Genomic DNA, 6,000 nt, shown 5'->3' on the forward strand with positions numbered 1-6,000 from the left:
ATATGAAAATATTTGTTTCTCGATATTGACAGGAGGAGTAAAAAGGTTTCTCTTGAAACGATGGGAATGCCTACCATGCCCGGGAACTTGTAAAACCAACAACGTCGCTGAAAATAACAGATGCGATGCTGTTTTTTTACCATTCGAAAACAAAACTTTTGCTATTGATTTCTTTGTCTCCTGTTTCATTCCCATTCGATTTTCTTAATATTCAAAATCGAGAATGGTCTATTTTAATTGTAAACATAAGACATTGGAACATCTGTTTTTTTGTTTGTTTGTTTGTTTTGTTCTTTTCAGGTGATTTTTCGTCTCCTGTTAACGTGTGCTTTGATTTCAATATCTCCAATTTGCTTTTTTTCACTTTTTATAGATTTTTTTTTATATTTTTTATTTCGGCTCTCGGGTAATTTTTTGTTTTGAAATGTACCAGTTGCTGCCCTATTTTAATCAATGATCGTATGACGCCAATTCGTGCCGCCTGCCTGTCGAAAGCAGCCCAACGCTATTTGCGTTTTCAAATAAAAAGTACGTCAAAACCTTTCGTTTTTGAAAACAAGCTTGTTTTGAGAGACAGGCCCTGTAACCAGCGTGCAAATTTCCACCACACGAAGCTTCTTCACAGGCACTGAATTCAACTGACCATGCTAAGATCTGCTGAGATCCTGGGCAAGGTATATCCTGACTCGGGAATTGGGAAGACTCAACGAGCTGAATAGGTCTAAAGTGAGGTAATAAACCGTCACCGACAACTATTGTGGAATACTCAGAATTTGTCTCAACGACGGATTCATTTTTTCCTTGATGTTTCGAGATATTTGATCATTAAAAATAATAATGGGGTGGTAACTTGAGATCAAAAATAAAGAAAGAAAGAAATTAATAAATCCAGAAAGTGACCTCAGCTTTCAAAACCGAATGGCGTTGAATACATTAAAGGAATTATTTTCATTGATCAGCTGTCGTATTTCGCTTTTAAACTTTAAAAGCGAAATAGGAGAGAGTTTGGGGAAGTCGATCCTATTTTTATTTTCAGCTTTGTTAAGGCCACGATTTTCATTTTTCCACGAGATTGATCCAAGTTTAAGAGTTGTGAAGGAGTGCCTTAGGTAAAAAATTTTTCTTATTTGACAAGACACCACCTTGAATGCAAATTCTTCTAGAATCGTGATACAGTCATGCAAATTTAACTTGGAATTTAAGGCGTGTTGAGGCAATCGCGGGAAGGCGTGTTCTTGTTTGCCTCAGACAGCGGCGAGCGAAAAAGCGCTTGCTAGGGGAAAAACGGCGGACATCAGGCAGCATCCACAATCACCATTTATCGGGCCGCCTACTCTTTCGCTCGTCGTTAATGTTTCCCTAGAACACTTTAAAGTGGGTAAACTGTACCAGTCTTGGCTGTTCGCGATTGTCCGGACCGCTTTGATCTTGCATCCTGAGAAATGTACCGAGCCTGAGTAATATAGTGTATTTCTTGTAATTCTAATAAACCAAGGTGGCATTATTTTGTTATTCAAAACACATCTTCAGAAGGAAGGCTTCTGTCAAAAAAAGGAAAGTCACGAAGAGTTTGGCTTATTCGGTTGAAATTCTTTGACGATGAAAAAAGGGAGAAAAATAAGAACAAAGTTGGCCATTATCCAGTAATGTCAGCTTGCCGACCTTACGCTCGAGCGATATCGCCTAGCGATTGCTTTGAGTGTGAAGCTCTTCCGTCGAGTTAAGCTACGAGTTTCCATCACTGCACACTTTCTCACAGGCTTCACATGAGCGAAGAACTTCCATACTTTTCCTTTGCTTTTCCACGATCTTTTAGCTCAAAGGCAAGAGCATAACAACGAAGTAAGACAAGTCAGTAGAAATTCGCCGGATCATGTGTACTATAGGTGGAGTCGGTCGACATATCGGGCGACAGTCGACCGATATATCGGTCGACTATCGGTCGACAGTCGACCGATAAATGTGTCGACCAATATAGTCTTAAACCATCGATACTCGACCGATACATGACCGATACTTGACCGATACATGACCGATACTTGACCGATACATGACCGATACTTGACCGATACATGACCGATACTTGACCGATACATGACCGATACTTGACCGATACATGACCGATACTTGACCGATGCTTGACCGATTCACGACCGATACTTGACCGATACATGACCGATACATGACCGATACATGACCGATATACATGACCGATACATGACCGACACTTGACCGATACATGACCGACACTTGACCGATACTTGACCGACACTTGACCGATACTTGACCGACACTTGACCGATACTTGACCGATTCACGACCGATACTTGACCGATGCATGACCGATACTTGACCGATACATGACTGATACTTCACCGGTACTTCACCGGTACTTCACCGATACTTCACCGACACTTCACCGATACTTGACCGACACTTCACCGATACTTCACTGATACTTGGCTGATAATTCATTGCCCCCCGGGGAGGAGGGTTTATTCCACGATAAAAGATATAAAACTCTAATAAGTAATATGATTACCTCATAATTTAGATGTAAATTGCGTGTCTGGAATCCAGTTTTAAATTTCTCTTGTGCCGGCCAAAGCGCGTATCGTCTCCGGCAGCGAATTCCAAGTCCTTACAGCGGCGAAGTAACGAAGAGACCTTAGACCATGTTTTGTACATCTAACTTTAGGTATCAAAGCATATTTGTGCCCCTTTAATTACGATGCGTGTTCTTTACTTGAAATGAATCAGCTGTAGTGGTGAGTGTCTTCTTTTGAAAACATCTGTCTATCGTAATTAACATATCTTGGGTGAGACGACCCTTAAATGTGTTTTGTAAACCAATCAAATTGAGCATTCTTTCTTAATGAAGGGTCTTTGCTATAAATACATGTCATACCTAAGTGCACGGTCCTTTACCCTCTCTAGTTTTTCAAGTATATTCAACCTATTGACTTTGCCTGTTACTTTTCCGGAGATGTAGATGTGGTGCGAGAATTAAGGATCTATGTTCACTTACAGTAGATCAAAATTATGAGATCTACAACGCACGATGTTTATTGCGTTGGAGACTTTCTACACCCTTTTCAAAGGTTAGGTTATATTTGGTTTTATTACCTGTGCTTTGGAAGCTTATTTCATTGGACAATGAATGGCATTTTAACTTTTTTTTTCCGCCGCCGCTGTCATTATTCTTTATATAAAGGGTTAAAAACCTCCAGTTTGAGACATGACGGCAAACGGGACGTCGGTAGAGTGAACTCGCAATACTGTTGTTGGTGACTGACGTTTCGACTATCTGTGCGATAGTCATCTTCAGAGTCAAGTGAGGAGTAGTTGTCAGTCGATGATGTTATAAAGTCTGGTTTGTTGAACGTGATTGGTCTGTTTAGCCGTGATGTGATTGGCTGGAAGACTCGTGTAGAGGTATCAGTCTCACAGGGTGACCGACGCTACAGAAACTAACAGGGACTCCACATCTATCACGACTACAGCTGCTATACCCTACATCAAAGGCACTTCTGAGGCTATCGCGCGGATCCTACAACCTTACAACATTCGCGTAGCTCACAGGCCTATTACTACTTTACGACATTTGCTGACCAACGTTAAAGACAAAGACGAACCCAACAACAGACAGGGAGCGATTTATAAGATCGAATGCTCCGACTGCCAGGCCTCCTACATTGGTGAGACTGGTAGAAACCTTAACACGCGACTAACTGAACACAAACGAGCAACTAGAAATGGCGATGTAAACAATCACATTTCTGAACATCACCGACAAACTAATCACAGAATCGACTGGGACTCTGCTAAATGCTTAACCTACAGTACAAACTATTTTCAACGACTGACTCTGGAAAGCTGGTTCACTAACTTAGAACAGACGCCTCTCAACAGATGTCAACAATTACCAGCACCTTACAAACGACTCATTAACGACGTGAACAAACCGACAAACAGACCGACAAACAACAGACGGATCGAAACCGACCAATGACTGTTAACAAACTCTACACGAGTCTTCCAGCCAATCACATCACGGCTAAACAGACCAATCACGTTCAACAAACCAGACTTTATAACATCATCGACTGACAACTACTCCTCACTTGACTCTGAAGATGACTATCGCACAGATAGTCGAAACGTCAGTCACCAACAACAGTTCTTTTCAGAACTACACTCACCCGGACGATCACACTACACGAATTACTGATACTCCTGGGTTCGAACCATTTACTTTAATATCCACTTTAAATACCCAGAGGTGGGGGTACTCCCATATACATGTATGTGCCGCGGGATAGGGTATGGTTTTGGCGGTTATCGTTTTGCCTCTGTTAGCATTGTGTTTCAGTTGTGATCTTTAGATAGGATATGTAAATTGTATCGGCTAAAATTGCAGTGAGTAAATGGCCAGCTAAATAAAAAGCAAATTCCGCTAAAATTGTCAACTAAGCGATTTTATCGAGATTTGTGTTTTGCCGCGCGTGGTTAGCCGTTGTTTGGTTATTGTTTTTTCCTTGAATAGGGTGTCATATTTCGTGTTTGGACAATTCTCGTTTGTTTCATCCTTAAAGTGGGACAGGGTTCAAGTACCCCCCTCCCCCGAAACGGGACAGTTCCTGTGACCTTAGTGCAACATTGGTGAAATTTGGTATTTTTTTCAATTTTAGACTCAGAAGCATATACGGTAAAAACCCGCTAATAGGAACCTAATTTTTTCCAAGCAAGGCTAAGAAGGTTATTATAAAAGATGGTGCTTAACTGGAAAATTTGGCTACTCAGGTTCTTTAACAGGTTCTTGTTTTCAAATAGACTGCGAGCAGTCTCTTTTGCTGTGAAATCCCACTGGAACGAACGGGGAAAAAGCGGACGTGATCGACGAGCGATGAGGGGCGAGGCCGTGATCTGCGAGCAGCAGGGGCGCCAGTCACAGCGAAAAGAGATCGCAGCTTGGCCGCTCACCGCTCGTCGATCGCGCCCACTGCTCGCAGTCTAGTTTTCAAAATAAATGAGTTGTTTGTCATTGGAGAGCGTGGCCTATTTTTGGTATTGTATGCATAACATGTTAAAAATCCAAGCACATATTTACCAAGTTTACAAAGCTATCCAAGATAAACAGAACAAAACGCAACATTAATACATGGAACTGTGTTGTTGCTTTGACTGAATTTCTCAAAAAAAAGAACCTGTTTCAAAGTTGTAGGCTAAAACAGGTTCTCGTGTAAAAGGAGTTTTAATGCACAATTTTTGTCTAACATTTTCAGTTAATCTATTTTTTCTTAAAATCTAGGTTCTTAAAAAAGGGTTTTTTACTGTACCTGTAATAAATTCAAACATTGCAATAGTCTAGCACACTCGAGTTATTTTACGCGAGGTATTTTGAGCATTTGACGTCATTTTCCCTAATTCTCAACCAGGCTATAATTGGAACGAGATAAAGAAATGGCGACTGCAACTTCTCGGAAATAAAAATACAAATAAAAAAAAAGATTTCTGATGGTCGTAATGGATTGATATTTAGCAAGGTATTTTAGACAGTCATATTTTACACGAAATTATAAAAAATGGATATGGATAGTTTGATCGTAGTAGCACTTTAAAAACATTACTTTCCCCCTACACTTCTGGAGGTGGAAGTCTACGAGAAGTTTCCATTTACCCACTTTTTGTTTAGCAATTTATTAAAGCTTTGAATATCTATCATCTTGAGGCCTCCTTTATCGTAATCATTGATCATTTGTGTCCTTTTAAGTTTGTCCCCTTTGCTTTCCCAGAGAAAGTCATACAGCAGGGTATCGATTTCCTTAAGTGCACCCTGATGCGTTGGAAGAGAGGTTAAAACATGTACAATTTGGGATACTGCCAAAGCTTTTATTATCGTGATTTTACCTAGAAGAGTAAGTCTCCTAGCAGACCAGCTGCTTAGGATGTTTTTTACTCTCTCAATTTTCTCTGAAAAAATGGCATCGCCAGAACACA

This window comes from Pocillopora verrucosa, chromosome 13, assembly GCF_036669915.1.
Source record: "Pocillopora verrucosa isolate sample1 chromosome 13, ASM3666991v2, whole genome shotgun sequence".
In the NCBI taxonomy this organism is placed as follows: domain Eukaryota; kingdom Metazoa; phylum Cnidaria; class Anthozoa; order Scleractinia; family Pocilloporidae; genus Pocillopora; species Pocillopora verrucosa.